This window comes from Leptodactylus fuscus, chromosome 2, assembly GCF_031893055.1.
Source record: "Leptodactylus fuscus isolate aLepFus1 chromosome 2, aLepFus1.hap2, whole genome shotgun sequence".
NCBI classification, from domain to species: domain Eukaryota; kingdom Metazoa; phylum Chordata; class Amphibia; order Anura; family Leptodactylidae; genus Leptodactylus; species Leptodactylus fuscus.
The window spans coordinates 235335691-235354190 of record NC_134266.1 but is presented as its reverse complement, the minus strand read 5'-3'; the positions used below and the strand labels follow the sequence as shown (position 1 = coordinate 235354190).

The 18500-nt window shown below is 40.2% G+C and overlaps 1 protein-coding gene across 1 annotated transcript in view; it reads left to right on the top strand.

The window, feature by feature from the left end:
- The window catches only part of HDAC7 (histone deacetylase 7), a 243983-nt gene that overhangs the window by 119669 nt on the left and 105814 nt on the right, over positions 1–18500 (top strand). Inside the window, exon 3 of the mRNA XM_075265793.1 lies at positions 8214–8280. The gene's annotated coding sequence lies outside the window, so the exon portion shown is untranslated. The remainder of the gene's footprint in view (positions 1–8213; positions 8281–18500) is intronic.

Below are 18500 nucleotides of genomic sequence, written 5' to 3'. Positions count from 1 at the left end.
AGTGTATAATATATATAGTATATATATATCCGGTGTTGCTGCCAGAAGTCATTTCATTATTAGGCTATTATATTATGGCTTGCCAATCAGATAACGCATCTATTTACGGAAGTCAGCAAAAGGCTGTAAGTGAAGTCATGATAACAGTGTTTTGCTGGTGTACTTTTAATAAGGGTTACTCAATAACAGCAGGCAGGAAACAGACTCTCAACAGTGTTTGGGTTATTGGCTGGAGGAAATGCCAGGCTACAAGTGACATAGGCAGGAGTCATTTACCTAAAACAGTGTGTCGTGTGCACCATTACTGCACCCATATATTACTATATCTACACTCATCTCAGTCTGTACAGTAGGTGTTTCCCTGCTGTATACTAAAGTGCAACCTATAATGTACTTTTCACATATAGGATGATGTCTAATATTATCCTGGCAGGTGGAGGGTATGAGTGTAGTCCTCATGGCACTATTCATTGGGTAGAAATTTGGAGACTGAGCCTGCAGATTAATAACTTCTAAAATATGCCATTATACTAATGTGAACTATCTGGCGACGAGTGCACATTGGTTACGGCATAATCATTAAATGACTGTACACAGCCCTAATAGCAATGGTCAGTATAAAGTCCCCATGTCAGCAGCTGTGTAGCTCAGGACTGGTGATATGGGGGAATACACAATAATCCCAAGCATGGCATTTCCAACATCCCTGAGGCGGCAACAACTCCAACCCCACAATGGTGTTCACCAGAGCCCCTGATGGTGGGGATGGACTTGTCTGCACCGCTGGGTAGAGCGTTATGGGTCGGGTAACGTCAAACACACAGATCACAGTAAACCAGAAACTGAGATCTCTTACCAGCAGGTGTTTCGGGTTGTGGTGTAGGTCCAGGGATCCAGAAGGCTAAGGTGGGTGGTCAGCAGGTGGCGACAGAGTGTAAATCGTAGGCATACTGTCCGGGTCGTCAGCAAGAGGGCAAAGCAGTACAGTGAGAAATCCAAAGGGAACGTCAGGCAGGCCAAGTCTGTAATAGGAATAGTGGAGAAGTGTTCAGAAAGCAGAGCTCTAGAGGCAAGCCGAAGTCATAAACAGGAGCAGGTACAGTACACAATCAGGAGGCAAAGGCAAGGTCAGAGGTCAAGGTAAAGGGTCAGAGCACAGGCAATCAGATAAGGAGAATGCTCACTGTCAGGAACACTAGAGGAAACACTTAATAGCCAGCGGCAGTCCAGAGCCCTCCTCTAAATAGACTCTGGCCAGAGGAGTTGGGCCGAGGAATCCTTCTACATGGCGCAGAATGGGAGATGTGTTGCATCATTGGCACAAGAGGGGGCCCTGCGCCAAAGATGTAGCACATTTTCACCTCTCTGTACTAGAAAGTGGCACAGAGTGGTTAATACATTTCCCCCAGTCATTACACAGGTTCAGTTTCTGCAGTTTCTGATGGTCCATTTTGACAAGCCCGTCCACATATCTAATTTTTGTCCATTTTCCAGGATCTGTAAATAAAGTCAAGTCTATGTGGGATCTGTAAAAACAAGTTGCAGATGAATACAAAACTGCCTTGAAAAAACAGTGCTGTCTGTCTTTCACTGCTGTTTTATCCATGGTCATCTGAATATAGCCTTAGTTCAACAGAAATGCTGTGTGAACGTATCTTAATATTTTTGCTGGTTTAGGGGGGAAAGTAACAGCAATGCAGTAAAGCAATGACTTGCCTGTGCACATTACACCTGCGTACCTATTTGCACCCAGCTATTTGCTCTTTCAGAGGGGCTGACATAAGTGCTTAGCTGTGAAGGTTTGTGGTGTATTCATAGGGCTTATATTCTATCCATACTTGTAGAAGAGAAGAATGGAGGATTAGACACTCTACACGGAGGGCGCTGCCGGTGAAGCTGCTGTACATTGCTTATTTTTGTTCATGGAGCAATCTGGTGTAATAAACAAAGAATGAAATTCCTTAATCTTTCGCTCCAGGGCACTATTCACAGGTATTTGTTAAAGGTGTAGTGTAACATATCCACTTATAATCATAAGTAAACATCCCCAGCTTGCTTCAAGCTGACTAGTCCACGCAAACCTCGGAATAAATTCTTATGGCATCCAAGATGTACAAGTTATTATCTCGTCTGGAAGCTGTTATGTTAGTGATCGTCAGTCCCTTCCCATATACATTCCTAAAAACCGTACTTGGAACTGTTTTATCATCCCTGTTGTCGGTGACTAAGCAGATCTGATGTAACTCCCCCCGAAATCAAATCCAAATGTATATCCGTAGTGAAGACTATACATGAGATCAGACAATACTGTCCACAACAGTCTTTGCACTATATACATGTCTACAAAAATTATTCATCATCCACCTTGTCTGTTTTATTTATTAACCATTTATTGGACAATTTAAAACATTTCTTAAAGGGAGTCTGTCACCTGAACACAGCATATCAACCATGTTCCGAACATAGGTTAGGGGGTCGCCTGAATCATACAGTGGTTTCCACTTGTGCCTCAGTTGTCAGATATATCACTGTTTTTGTAAGATTGGAGCAACAAGGGTTTTGTATATTGACAAGAGGCAAGCGGCATCACCCCCGTTGCTCTGCAAGCCTCATTTGCATATTGGCAAAAAAGCGATATCTGAGCAATTGAGGCACCAATTCACAAGTCCAAAACATGGTTTGATTAATGGGATGAATATATAAATTTATAGTATAAGATCCAGTATAAGCAGTATTTTATTCCTTCACATTTCTGCTCATTCAGGGCTCAGGAGTCCAGGGGGTTATCACTTTCAGTGACTGACAGACTTCCCTGTAGGATTTTGATTAAAAAGACAGCCGTCAGTCACTGAGTAGGACCGCCCATTGGACTCCTAATCCCACAAATGAGTATGGATAAAAATTAACGAAATTGAATGCTATATTGGAACTTTTGTAATCAATATTTACATCAATCTGCATAGTTTCTGCTCAATGACAAGTTCTTGACACATCAGACATGTTTAACCTAAGTTCTTGGCGACATCAACCATACATGTATGGGAGATGTGCACTAGGGTAATACAACATGGACTGTAAAAAGTACACAATCCATGTCTGCATTATAAAGCCCACTAATTCTTATTATTCCTAGGTATACAGGCAACTGTAAACCATCTAACAGTGATGATATAGGTGTGTTCTGGCGCATCCTCCATTGGGCTGTTCATCTTGGCATAAGCCTACTCCAGCTTTTAGCTGCAAAGATTGATAAGATAAGATAATCCTTTAATAGTCCCACCATGGGGAAATTCAGTGTGTTACAGCAGTGTGTATAATACAGTAATATATTGAAGAAAGAACATATAGAAGCTCATAGCAGATATAAAAGATACTAGGAGTCATAGCAACTAAGAAGAAGAGAAAGACTCAGGATCATTTAGTTCTCTGTGCGGAGTGATTTCCGCTTAGCCTGATGTAGATTATGTAGCCTGACCGCGGATGGGAGGAAGGATCTCCGATAGCTCCTTCTTACACTTGGGGTGAAGCAGTCGGTCACTGACAGTACTACCCAGTGCCATCACGGTCTCATACATGGGATGGGAGTTGTTCTCCAGCATGCAGCTCACCACAGACAGTATCCTTCTGTCACCCACCACCTATACTGGGTCCAGGGAGCTCCCCAGGACAGAGCTGGCCCTTCTAACCAGCCTGTCAAGTCTATTCCTATTCCTGGCTGATATGCTACTCCCCCAGCAGCCACTCCGAAGAAGATGGCTGATGCTACCACAAAGTTGAAAAAAGACCTAAGAAGTGGCCCCATGAACTCCAAAGGCCCTCAGCCTCCTGAGCAGGTAGAGTCTGCTGCTTTCTGTGCAGCACATCCAGGTGATCAGCCCAGTCCAGCTTATTATTGAGGAGCACAACCAGGTACTTATAGGTCCTGACTATCTCAATGCCCGTCCTCTGGATGTCCACCGGGTTCGAGGCACTCCTCCACTTAGTAAAATACACCACCATCTCCTTGGTCTTCCCAGCATTAATCCTAACGTGGTTCCGCTGATACCATTCCACAAAATCCCGGTTTAAGTCTCTGTATTCCCTATCGTCGCCATCAGTGATAAGGCCTACTATAGCAGAGTCATCGGAGTACTTCTGTAAGTAACAGCTGGATGAGTTGTGCCTAAAGTCAGCAGTGTACAGTGTGAAGAGGAATGGGGCAAGAACTGTACCTTGTGGTGCCCCCGTACTACAGATCACAAAAGTGATGTAGAAAATAGTGAATGAAGCAAGGCCTATGATGCTGTTCTTGCCTACTTTAAGATAAGTGGCAATGATAAAAATGCTACTTGTGACTCTTTAGTTGCAAGTTAGGTTAAAAAGTCACGAACGACCTACCCCATATGACTACAGGTGGTGAGGAATTGCAGCTCAGCCCAATACCAGACACAATCAATGGACAAGGGTGGCACTGTTTAGGGCAAAAAAAAAGCAGACATCTTTCTTTTTTTATCCTGGACAGCCCCTTTAAGCTTTATTTACATTAAACAAATTGCTTTAGAACTTCTTTGAAGAGTCTGGAGATGACCTGTAACAGGCATGAGGGGAATTTGCCAGGAAGTCATAAAGTCCAGCAATTTGTCTAGACACGAGAGAACATTGGAAGACACTGTAATCCCATTGATAATTTAGTTTATTTCCCTTTTATCACTGTATATAAAATGTGAAATTTCTGGACGTAGAGTGACATTTCTTCCAGTGACTCGGCCCGCTCAGACATGATTAAGATGAGCACAAACACAATGGGCATTGTTCTAGATGAAATGGCCGTCGGATTGTACTTCAGTCATTACTCAAAGACTGTCTGAGCTAAAGGTTATGATACAAATAAACCACAATGCAAGTCCGCTGAGGATAAGTTTCCTTTCTCCCAGCCCCTTGCATTGTTAAATGGATATATTATATACAGAGGCGCAGGCGGGAGTCGCACAACCAGGAAGCGAAATGTTTACAAGGCTCGCTAAAAATAAATACACAGGGAATGCTTACAAGATGATGTATCCGAAGAAGTCTTCTAATCATCGAGCATGTGAATAGTTACATTGTTCTCTTACATCCATGTCATTTGTAGCAGATAAACACAGCCGTATAGCTTATTTTTATACATACTGTAAGGCATGCCGGGCTCTTAAAGCAGCAGTAATAGGCTATCATTATGGTGAAAGTCACTAAACATCCTACATGTGAGGTTGGCCACACACCGGGAAATGCAAACAAAGTGCCCAAAACCATGCACAGGAAATTCAAGCGTTAGAGTACCTGGTTTACCATGACCGGTATGATTATATATGGGGAATACTTCCAGTCATTGTGGGAGATTTATCATCAAGAGAATTTATAACATCATTGTTGCCATAATTTGGGCCAAATTTATCAGATGTCGCACCATGTTTGATAAATTTGGCACACCTTTAAAACTTCTGTCCTGGGATGTTAGTCCATTTACTACGCCACCCCTTACTGGAGAGAGATAGTGACAATTTTGGGGAAAAAAAGGAAGTTTTCCTCTGCGGACTTTCTGGTCCTATTATACCTATACGGAAAAAGCCAGCGTTTCCGTATATATAATTGACATGCTGCGATTTGCAAAAGTACAATGTTTTTCCATGTGTTACCGCCACTGAGAAAAAAAATAAAATAATAATAATAATAAATTATATTTATATAGCGCCAACATATTCCGCAGCGCTGTACAATTTGTAGAGTTCAAATACAGACAGAAAGAGACATTACAAAGAAAGTCATTTCACACAATGGGACTGAGGGCCCTGCTCTCAAGAGCTTACAATCTATGAGGTAGAGGGGGTGACACAAGAGGTAGCAGGGGATACTGCATTTTTACAACGTGGGACCCATCGGCCTAAAAGTTGCAATTGATAGATCCGCTTACAAGAATAAACAGCAAGAGAAAAGCCGGCAGGCACAAGGCAATAGCAAGCACCAATGTGAATGCGAGCCAAGAATAAATAGGGTGGAAGAACCCGCCCTGGACTTGATAGGTGAATAGGCTGTCAATCACACGGCAAGACCAGAATTAGCCACTTCATGAATAAAGGCAAACAAGGGCAGAAGAAGGGTGTGGTGGAAAATCAATTACAGAAATAGAGCCGTGTTCACACAGTGCAACCAAAAACTCTAAGCAAGGAATGAAACTGCACACGCCTCATGCACCGCAGAATGCGAGCAGAGGGTGGCACAGTGACCCGAACAAGCAGAGATGTTACACAAGGGTTAATGAACATTGTGTCGCTATATACTCATAGTACTCTTCTCTATACGTAATGTCTGTAGGGGGTAATGCAGCGTTCAATGGCTGATTCCATTTCCACAGCAAGTGCAAAACAATATGGACCCAATGGTACAACAAGGACCCACAGCAGGCTGATCCATGCAACATGAATCTGTAATGAGACAGTGTGAATAGGGGGATAGTTGTGAATGCATGGCCAAATTAGAAATCTGTATAAAGATTCACTGACTAGGATGCCACAAATAATTTCACAGAGTGTTAGAAATAAAGTGATTTTTACAAGCTATTGGCAGATCATTGGAAATTGTGCTAAACACAAATACATTAAACTTTGATACAAGGCAGTTGATCAGTATGGAATATCCAAGTTAAGTCTTCCGTACTGTAAATCGGATCTGGTAATGTACTTTACTGCCATTACCACCAGGCTTCCAGAATTAATGCTATGTCTACTGGTAGCACTGGATGTGTTACCGAGCACTGCACCAACTTTACTGTCAGGCACCAAACATAGAACTCTCCTTTAAGATAAAATGTACTTGTCATCTCTCCTATGGGCCAGAGGACGTCTATACAGTAGATGGGAGAGGAGTCGCACCTTAGGACTAAACTGATCAGGACCCATACTGATGTCCCAGGAACCTATAAATGACATGTCTAGAATTCCTCCTGGTATTAAAAAGTTAAAGGGGTGTTTCCATCTTACAAAATTATCTCATATCCATAGGAGAGGGAATAACTGGACATCTGACCACTAAGTCCCCAACAATTAGGAGAATGGGAGAGTTTTACCCAAAGTACAATGCTTACTTATCTCTGGTGATCCCACTGAATTAAGTGGAATGGTTTGTACTGGGAAAACCACTGTTCCACTTAGAGTGGGGAATGAAACTCCCATCCCCCTAATTTTTGGGGGTCTGAGAAGTCAGACCACCATCCATCTGCAAGTTATGGATAGGGGATAACCACACTAAACTCTTTTCATCCTACAAGAGTAAAGCTAGCCATTTACATTGGATTAATGGCATATGACCTCACCAATTTCAGGGAGACCAGCCGAACATCTAATTTGGCAGATGCAATAATGGCAGCTGTTGGTGTAAAAGGATTACATCCTTTCCAATCCTTTTATATAAGAGATAAAGTGTCTGATGGCGGCTTACTCCCTCCTCCCATTAAGAAAACATGCAGAAAAGATGACCTGTGTATGGGGTATGGAGGAAAAGCTGCTGGCCGTTCATCTATGTCATATGCCGTTTTATCAATGTCATATTTAGAGAGGATGTACAAGGTTGCAGCTCAAGTGAGTGGATCTGACCTGCAATACCACTTATAGCCCCTGGGTAAGAGTGGTGCTGTCTCAGGCAACTCATTTAACACATACATAACACAATCCTCTAACTAAAGCAGAACAGAGAACATGGTCATAATCCATGCATAACACTTGTCAATGCTTTTGTATTCCGGACCTTAAATGGGGGTTTCAAGTCCCCAAATAAAGGCTAATTGTGATAGATATTTCCATTGTATACTTACTCATGTGAACAAATACTGTCACCTTTATTTTCTGTCTGTCTTAGATCTGTGGAGCAGTATGAGGATTAGCGTGAGGAATGTTGGCTCTTTCTCCTAGTTCCATTCCTATGAGAAAAGATTTGTGTTATTAATACAGCTGTCAATGTCTATCATATCCCTGTATGGTTCTCAACTATGTGCCTGCTTCTGTGATACTGCACACTGGAAGCTGGAAATGCGAACACAGACATTGTACATAAGAATTATTAGACAACCATTATTATGGGTTTATTGGATTCAATAGGACCAGTCCATTGGAAGTCCAGAATAAGGACTTGGATAAATTCTTGGCTTATAGAAAGTTGTAGCTTTACATGGCCATGAATCTAACACATGTCTTATGTTCCAGATACCCTTAGAAGATGGAAGACAGCTACAGCTTGTGACTGTCAAGGTGAAGACAACATCATAAACGGGTAAATAGAATTTAAGGTGTATAATAAGGTATATATTAGAGATGAGAGAATAGTATTCGATCGAATACCTCGCTCCCATAGGAATGTGTTTAAGCGGCCCGAACACCAAGGGGTTAAGCGCATCAAATATTCACTGCAGTTAACCCCTTGGTGTTCGGCCACTTACACGCATTCCTATGGGAGCGAGGCATTTGATCAAATACTACTTGCTCATCTCTAGTATATATCAAGGTTGATATATTATTGAACACACATACATAGTAGTTTCTTGTTTGGTGTACCATGAGCTATATAGTATTAAGGAACAAATATCATGGACTAGTCATCCCGCTGAATCCCCAGCAGTCACTGTTCCACACCACTTGGTCCACTTCATATGTAATTTTCCTACTAATCACCTTTGTAAACAGTTTGTACCAAAATTCTACAGTACTAATGAATCAGACGGTTAGAACAGGAAATGAGGAAAAAGCCTACTATGTTACATTACACAATCACACCCATAAGGTTTCAGTGCACTTGGCTTGGGTCCAGCTCAAAGAACACTTCTTGTAAGAAGTGAGAAGTAATAGACCTTGATTTCTTTCACTATACTGGAGAAGATTTTTAGAAGAGGCTCAAATCTATAGGACACTAAAGACTATGGGTATTACTATTGGGGTAGCAATTACTATGGGGGCCAACAATAAAGAGAGCCCATCTCCATTCATAAAATGCAATTCTGTACCGTATCACAGTAAAGGCTGATAGGGGCACTCTTGTGGATTTGGGTGCAAAGGTGGAGTCCAGCCCAATACTGACCTTCATCAGATACAGTAATAAGAATGGCAAAGTGAATATAGTCCTGGTCTCCATAAAAGAGTTGAATGTAGACAGAAAAAGGTGCAAAAGAGGTACGGGCTAGTTCACACGGGGACATGGACGCTGATTTTGACAGTTGATTTCGCGGCCAAATCAGCCTCCATAAAATGTAGCCCTATGTGAATTGCTAGCTTTTTTTTCTGCTAGCTTTTTTTATTGCTAGCTTTTTTTGCTAGCAGAAAAAGAAGCGACATGACCTTTCTTCAGGCGTTTAACGCCTGAAAAAATGAATAGGAGTCTATGGGGCACTGAAAAAACCACTAGCGGTTTTTGGTCGCTTGTTTTTGCAGCTGTTTTGGCAAAAACAGCGACTGAAGCCGCTAGCGTTTTTTTATCATGTACTTTTTTGTAATGCAAAAAAAAAAGCTTCAAAAAAACAGCGACTGAAAAAGTGTCAAAAACAGTGTCAAAAACAGCGTCCAATGCAAAAAACAGTGTTCAAAAAAAGCGACGCTGAAAAATCAGTGACAAAATCAGCTAGGCTTTTTTCACGTGTGAACTAAGCCTAAGTGGTGCAATGGTAATATGGGTAAGCCACGGCATTCAGAAGCGGTTTACTCACAATTACACTTAGCCACTTACCAAGGTCTGAGACCAAAAGATAAGTTTGGAATTGCTGTTATTCAATAAATTGATTGGAATATCTTTAATATCTAAGGAGTGCATGGTTCTTCATTCAGTTATATCATGTACTGAGATATTACAGTACACATTATCCTATTATGTGCACCACTGTGTACGTCATCCCTGCACATTATTGTCTGCATTATCCCTATGAATTCGCTTTATTGTGTGTATTATCCCTGTACTTCACTTCACATTGTGTGTCTGTATTGCACTGCAACTATGTTCTGTATATTATCCCATTATGTGAGATTACAATGTGCATTACCTATATACTGTGACATTACACTATCCCTGTACTGTGACGTTACTGTCTATATTATCTCTATGATTTAACTTCCCTGTGTGCATTATACTTGTATTATGACATCACTCCTTCTATTGTGACATCACTGTATGTATTATCCCTGTGATACTGGCTTCGTTTTCAAAATTATTCACATTATTATCATTTTTATTGACCAATTATTTTTTAATGCAATTCAAAGGGAACAAAATGCAATATAATCATATTCAAAATTATTATTCTGATCGCTCAATGGCTCCCCCATCCCCACCAGATAGGGGTTAAATTAAAAATAGTTTAGTACAATGCACAAGATCCTTCTACTGTGGCTATGACATTTGTAACACATAACTAAAACAGAAAAACTAAAGAAATAACCAAACCACTGACCCCATGCCGTAAAGTAGAAACTGCTAAATAAACATCTTTCGGTTGCAATTTATAAAGGGATTTTCACCTCTTGCATAACCTTCGACTAGGAGACCATTGTAGATGACATTGTGTGTACTCCCCTAGTGCAGCCCCAGTATTGGCTAGCCAGCTGTTGCAGGACTACAACTCCCAGCAGGATGGCACTGTGGCTTTCAGCACATGTTTGGTGTTTTTGTCTTGTACCATCTGGAAAGGTTGGAAACCACCATCATAGGAGACATATCTTGATTCTTCTTTACTGTAAATCTTCAGTGTATGATGGGGTTGAAGTCGTTGAGTTTCCTTTTCTACTCTGAACTTAAGGAACCATTGTTTTGTGACTTGATCCTACTGTAAGTGCATGAGACCTTTGGTATGCTGAATATAAAATGGCCTTTCCAGACGATACCGTGATAAAGCAAGCCTTATGTTGGCATCCATCAAATCTAAATCCATCCATCAGACTGCCAGTTGACAAAGTGTTATTCACTACCTCTGTAAATACATGGCTGTGTCTGATGTTTCCAGTACTATGGTGGCTGAGGTCAGGCCAGCCAGCTGTACAGAATGAGCCATTTTACTAATATTGTTTGTCTATGGAGAATTTATGGCTATGTGAGTCACTTTATGCACCTATTAGCGGTAGGTGCGGCTGAAATGGCCAAATCCACAATTGGTAGGAGCGTCCACATATCTTTACACAGGGTGTGAGTCTTAGGTATTCCTCTAGTGCTTGATTCTGCTGGACTCATATACAAGAATTATACATACTCCTGTTTTGTGTCTCCGGCCTAAATGCAGAAAACTTTGTCAAAAGGCTCCTACTTTTTTTTTAAATGTAGATTGTGAGCCCCATATAGGGCTCACAACCTACATTTTTCCCTATCAGTATTCCTTAGGAGTATGGGAGGAAATCCATGCAAACACAGGCAGAAAATAGATAATCTTTGCAGATGTTGTCCTTGGCAGGATTGGAACCCAGGACTCCAGGGCTGCAGGGCTACCACTGACTCAACGTGTTACCCCGAAAGGTTCCTATTTTTTAGCAATAAAAATTGGGCTAGCAACTTATCTACATGTGCAGAGGGGTTTTTTTTGTTTTTTTTTTAGTTGTCATTCAATTTTAATAGATTTCAGTAAAATAAGTGTGAACATAAAAAGGGAAGTATCTCCCATGCCAGGAGGAAATAAAATATTAGTAAGACTGTGTTCACATCCCATTTGGTCTAAACATTGGAGGTATACAGTATATTGAGAATATCCGCTGATGTATAACTCTTATGTACAGATGATTCAGGGGTTAGCAGTGTTCCCAAGTAGCACAGGTTAGAATCTGACAAAGGATAACATCTGCAAGGAGTCTGTACGTACTCCATGAGTTTGCTCCCATACTGATACGATATTTAGATTGTGAGCCTGTTTGTATTGGAGCTCCCAATGGTAAGTTACACCTCAGTAACATAACTCTACCTTGCTCAATATACCCATTGCTCATGTGTAGCATCAGACAGCGAATACTGACGATTGAGATCTATTCTACTGACGCAATATTTGTGTGGAATATCTGCAACATGATTTCAGTGTTAAATCTGGCAAACAATCTCTGGCACAGCGTTATCCTTTACCATATGGAAAAGCAAGAAAAATGTTGGTGGAGTCCAGTCCAAGATGTTATTAGTTGGCAGGAGAGCCCTTGAGGTTTATGTTGAGAAAGAAGCCAGTGTGTTGAATCATAAGGCATTATGAATCCAATGTGTGGTGCCAGGCCTGATCCTTATGTGCACATATTAGAGAGAGAAAGATTGGCTTTGTTTCCCATGGCAATGGCTCATGAACTGGAGGAGCTCAGGAACATCAGCAGTGTCCTGTGTATCCTTCACTGTGGACACTTTGTTGTACGTGGGAAAACTGCATCCATTAGAGGATAGAGTATAGTCCTTACAAATTAGTTGAAATCTTCATTCCCAATGGAATATTGCTCTTCTTGGACCCGATTTTCTTTTTCTCTTCCAAATTCTTTGCCAAGTGCATTGCCGTTTTCCTGTTTGTGAAAAACAGACCAAGTCAGAAAAATACTATCCAGTGCCGAATCCTTAGCTTTAGTGGCCGTGGTCGCCAGCCAGCTTGTTTCCATAAAGTAGGAGTCAATCGAATGTAACTGTTTATTTCCTGATCTGGCTTCCTCTGGTAAATACTGCAATTATAGTAAGACATGAGAACAATTCAGGGGCTTTGGTACTTAGTGTGATTTTTATTGTACGGTTGGAAACATGTTTACTTGTTTGTAACATTGCCATTTCCAGCTAGGACGCACTCAGTGTAGCCATCATTATTAGTATTTCAGTTTTTCTTGGCTTATCATCGTTATTTGCATGGGCCAAAGAAACTCTGTTCAATGCGGACCAAAGTGAGAATATTATAACATTATAGTCAAAGGAGTCCACTAGGATCCATGTGTAACCTCTATTTTACTGGTCTGTCTCTCATAGTTGTTCTGGTCCTAGGGGAGGCATTACTAGTGTGAACCTAGCGTCGTACCTTATTAGTCTATAATTGTAAGTAAGAATCTGGGCATCCACCAACAGCAAGCAGACACCACTAGGAATTGAACACACAAAGTGGAAATTTAATAAGGTTTGTTCTACAGAATTGTGGTGGAAAAAAATGCACATTCTAGTGCATGCCCAATTTGCACAAATTTTGATATTATTTTTTGTTGTTTTCTATCATTTACATCAGAAAATGCCATATGTTGTGCAAATCTATCTATATATATATATATATATATATATATATATATATATCCTATTAATATTATAAATGTGAAAGTTTGTGAGTTTGTGGGTTTGTGTGTTTGGATGTTTGCATGTTCGGATGTTTGTTCCTCAATCACGGAAAAACCGCTCCACCGATTTGGCTGAAATTTTCCACAAACATAGTTAATACACCCGATTAAATAATAGGCTACTTTTTGTCACAATAGCGCACATACGTTTGTGCCAGGACCCTCACAAAACCCAAACTCACACCACCATCTCTGCAATCTCACACACTTTGGACCATAGCAAGCCACAAAATTCATATTGCCCTCTGCAGCCTCGCCCCTAACCCCACACAATCACATATACATATACTTTACCACTTTGCCCCTCACCTTAACGATTCTCTACGAGGCGCTCTTTAACGCTCCAGAGCAGCCATGTTTGCCGACCCCCACCGCTCTGACAATCCGCGACACCGCCCACCCATGTCAATACCCCTAGGCGGTCTAATAAATGCAAAAAAAAAGTTAAAAAAAGTAAAAAAAAAATATAAAAAAAAATAAAAAGGATTAAAAATTCAAATCACCCCCCCTTTCCCTAGAACACATATAAAAGTAGTTAAATACTGTGAAACACATACATATTAGGTATCCCCACGTCCGAAATCGCCCGCTCTACAAAGCTATACAAATATTTTTCCTGTTCGGTAAATGCCGTAGCGGGAAAAATGGTCAAAAGTGCCAAACCGCCATTTTTTTACTGTTATGATTCTGATAAAAATTTGAATAAAAAGTGACCAAAGCAATAACATTTCCCAATAATGGTAGAACTACAAAGTACACCCGGTCCTGCAAAAAAAGACGCCCTATACATCCCCATACACGCACGTATAAAAAAGTTACGGCTGTCAGAATATGGCGACTTTTCAAAAAAAAATTTTTTAACACAGTTTTGGATTTTTTTGAAGGGGTCAAAATGTAAATAAAACCATATAAATTTGGTATCCCCGGCATCGTAACGAAACACAGAATACAGGGGACATGTCATTTTGGCTGCACAGTGAACGCCGTAAAACCAAAGCACGTAAGAAACTCGCAGAAATGCATTTTTTCTTGAAATCCACCCCATTCTGATTTTTTTGCCTGCTTCCCAGTACATTATATAGAATAAATAATGGTGGCATCATGAAGAAAAATTTGTCCCAGGAAAAATTAAGACCTCATATGGCTCTGGGAGCGGAGAAATAAAAATGCTATGGGGTTTAGAAGGTGGGGAGTCAAAAACGAAAATCAAAAAATGCCATCGGCGGGAAAAGGTTAACTTCAAATACTTCTGTCCCAAAGTCACTATGTAAAGTTTCTCACAACACCGTATATATAGCAGCTCTAATACAAATTAACTTCAACACAAAAGTCTCCCGTATTCTCTGAATTACAGCAAAAAACAAGATACAAGATACCTTATACACACTACGAAAACCTTACCCGCGCTTGTATATACCCACTTCTACAATCACCGCAGACGAAGTCGCGGGTACCAGCTAGTATATATATATATATTATCTATAGCTAGTATAGATTCTACATTCTGGCACACAGACAGTTAGAGGTGCTCCTAATTTATTAACAGGCCTTCTTCTCTGTATAAATAATCAAGCACACACAAAAAATGAAGTGACCCCAGTGTAATAAAGGGTAACAACAATCCTATTATACTTGTATAATATCAATCATGTCAGAGAGGCATACATCTATTTAATTTTCAGTTCAGGCAGGCAATGTGTATATATGTATGACATTGGTGGCATAGTCTGCAGATACAGTACCAAATTATATAAATTGTAATCCATGGTTGGGCATAGCTATATAGTCCCTTTTATACAGAACTGTAATAAATGTTAAGTCTAACTGTTTTAAAAGAAGACGCTAGATGACACTTGGATGACACCTGAGTACTTTGTGTCTTGCAATAATTTCAACCTGTTTCAATCCGTTTTGTTGTCATGAATCCGGATAGGACATGCTTCATATTCCATGGAACAGAATGGAGCATCGGAGCCCCCCTAGTCGTGTGCATGGAGACTTAGGCCTGGTTCACATCTGCGTTCAGGTTTCCATTCGAAGAGTCCGCTTGGGGACCCCCCGAACAGAAACCTATATGCATTAAAAAGTGGTTACATGGGAAACCCACGGATCCCATAGACTATAATGGGGTCCGTGTGGTTTCCGCTGTGTTTCTGAACGAAACATATGGAAGGGAAAGTCCTGCAAGCAGCACTTTTCCCTCCGCGTGTTTCGTGCGGAAACCAAGCAGAAACCACACGGACCCCTTTATAGTCTATGGAGTCCATGGGTTTCCTTTAGGTCACCGCTTTTTAATACGTATAGGTTTCAAGTCCCCAAGTGGACTCCCCAAACGGAAACCTGAATGCAGATGTGACCCAGGCTTTAGACGCTTTATATATCCGTTTCAATATTGATCTTGTGTTAGATGGAATGCTTGAGGGTAATTTTTGCTCTTGACAATTTGTCTTGATAAGATGTCATATAACTCCAGCATACTTAGATTAAGATTGGCATAAAAAATGTAATACTTACCAAATTCTAAGTACATTAAAATGCTACAGAATCTTTCCTTATACAATGATTAGGTTTTTTTATGGAAAAAACCAAACAAACATGAACTCTTTTCTACCATACAGAGTAGAGCTATTTCCCTACAGTCAATACCACACTATAAAAAGCCTTTTCAAACAATGCTCAAAGGGGTTAACATATTCCAGTTAATAGAGGCAAACATCAAGAAACCAGAATGAGTCATAGGTAAATCAGCCCCACAGCAAAGCATAGAGCAGCCAGTGCACACCTCAGGACGTATAGCACAGGCCTATAGCCCTATAGCAAAATCTCTTACTTCCAGTAAACGCTTGGTAATTGTCAGCGCCACCTTCTATCTCATGTTATGGATTGTGTGCTAGTAATGGATATGTTACTCATTTCTCAAGAAGAGATATCATTGCCTTAATATATGAGGCTTACGGTGTACATGAAGAGCATTGCACCATGTATGCTAGGACATTTACAAAGTCTTTACATACTTTTAAGTCTTGAAGAGAATAAGATGAACATATACATAAAATACATAAAATACGTCTAGTACCTGATGTGAAGTAACTATATAATAGAGAACATATACATACAATACTTCTAGTACCAGATCTGATGGTACCTCTATAAGAAGTAACTCTATATGCGAGAATATAAGTAAAAAATGCCTAGTACCGGGTCTGAAGTAACTCTATATTTGGAAATATATACATAAAATACTTGTATTACCTTGTATGAAGTAGCTATATATTAGGGAACATATAGATAAACTACTTCTAGTACCTCATGTGAAGTAACTATATGATAGAGAACATATACAGTACATACAATACTTCTAGTGCCAGATCTGATGGTACCTCTATAACAGGTGTAGGGAACGTACGGCTCTCTAGCTGTTGCAAGACTACAGCTCCCAGCATGCATACTTGCTCTACTGTTCTTGGAACTCCCATGGAAGTGAATGGAGCATGATGGGAGTTGTAGTTTCACAGCAGCTGGAGAGCCGAAGGTTCCCTACCCCTGTTCTATAAGCAGTGATTCTATATGCGAGAATATAAGTAAAAAATGCCTAGTACCGGGTCTGAAATAACTCTATATTTGGAAATATATACATAAAATACTTCTAATCTTGTATGAAGTAGCTATATAATTGGGAACATATAGATAAAATACTTCCAGTACATGGTCTGAACTAACTCTGTATTAGGGAAATTTACTTTAAGTAATCAGCTGATATATTTCTTCATGATAACTGAGGTTACACCAAAGGGAATCCAGGAAAGTTTTCCTCACCACCCCAGAATACTCAGCCTCTTTATATTCTTTACTGACAGCCATAACAGCCACTGTCCCCTGCCGCAGGTAATATCATTCCTCTGCAGCTGCTCTCTCCGATTTCTACAATAACACCAAAAGAGTCATTCTAGTTGTAGGGTTATATATTAGGAAAGGGTATATCTTGGAAGTCATGAAAATAATACCTAAGCTATCCACCATACTGTATACTGCAGCTCACTGTATACAATATAATGATGGCATTCTATCTATACACTCTAAAATATATTGATTTGTATAGTGACATTTTTCTCAATGCAAAGCCTTCTTATAGAACAAGTGTTGCAATTTCTTCCTATGTACTCTTACAGTTACACCACTGGTTAACATGATTTCATAATATATAAACTGTGGTGCAACTCTGCTATAAATGTCCTTTAGTACAGTGGGTTATTGCAGAGCATTTGGAGTGCAGTTACTACTTTTATGTTAAATTTCTGATCCTAGTCATTGGTCACAGGGGTATACTCTACAGAGATATACGGTTGTATCCTAGTATGGACTATACCAATACTAAGCTTAATAACATTCTCTAGTCCTGCAGTTGAAGTCTATAGGATCAGTGCTTGGGAGTGAAATGTAACTTAGAATTGCCTTTTTTTTTAAAACTAAAACCTGTATTTGTGCTGTTATATTGAGTGTATAACAACTGTCCTTCAAAGTACATTCACATGATCAGAATTTACACACAGAAATCAGTAGCGAAACCTGCACAGAAATCCATGTGAAGAATCCACATCAACTGGCAAAGATTTTGCTGTAGATCTTCATATACACACATGCAGATTTTGATGTCGATTTTGAAGTAATTTTTTAGAAAAAATGAAAATCTAACAATCTGTACGAAAGAATAATTTCTGCAAGGAAGCAAAAATCTGCAAACAGAATTTCTCAATGACTTTAATGCTATAGGATTAAAGTGTGAATTTTCCACATTGTGGAAAGTCTCCATGTAATCCTGATTGTGTGCATGTACCCTAAAGGGGTTATTCAGGGTTAGAAGACATGGATACCTTCTTTCAGGAAGAGCTCCACTTCCTCTTCTCACATAGCCATGCTGCAACTCAGCCCCATTCCTTTGAGCTGTATCATGGCCGTGTGACCAACAAATTTGTTTTCTAATCCTGGTTGACTCCGTTAAGCTGGCCATACCCACTTAATGCCACCCGAACCTGCCACTTATGGAGGTATGTGGAGGTTCATTATGTCCCATTCTGATGGGAGACATTGGGGTGGAATTGTTGGATTTCATTATGCACAATTCCTTATGTTTTGTGGGAAATCTGGAAGCGACTTTCTCCCCTCTTGTCCCATTCAGAACATACGTATGCCCGG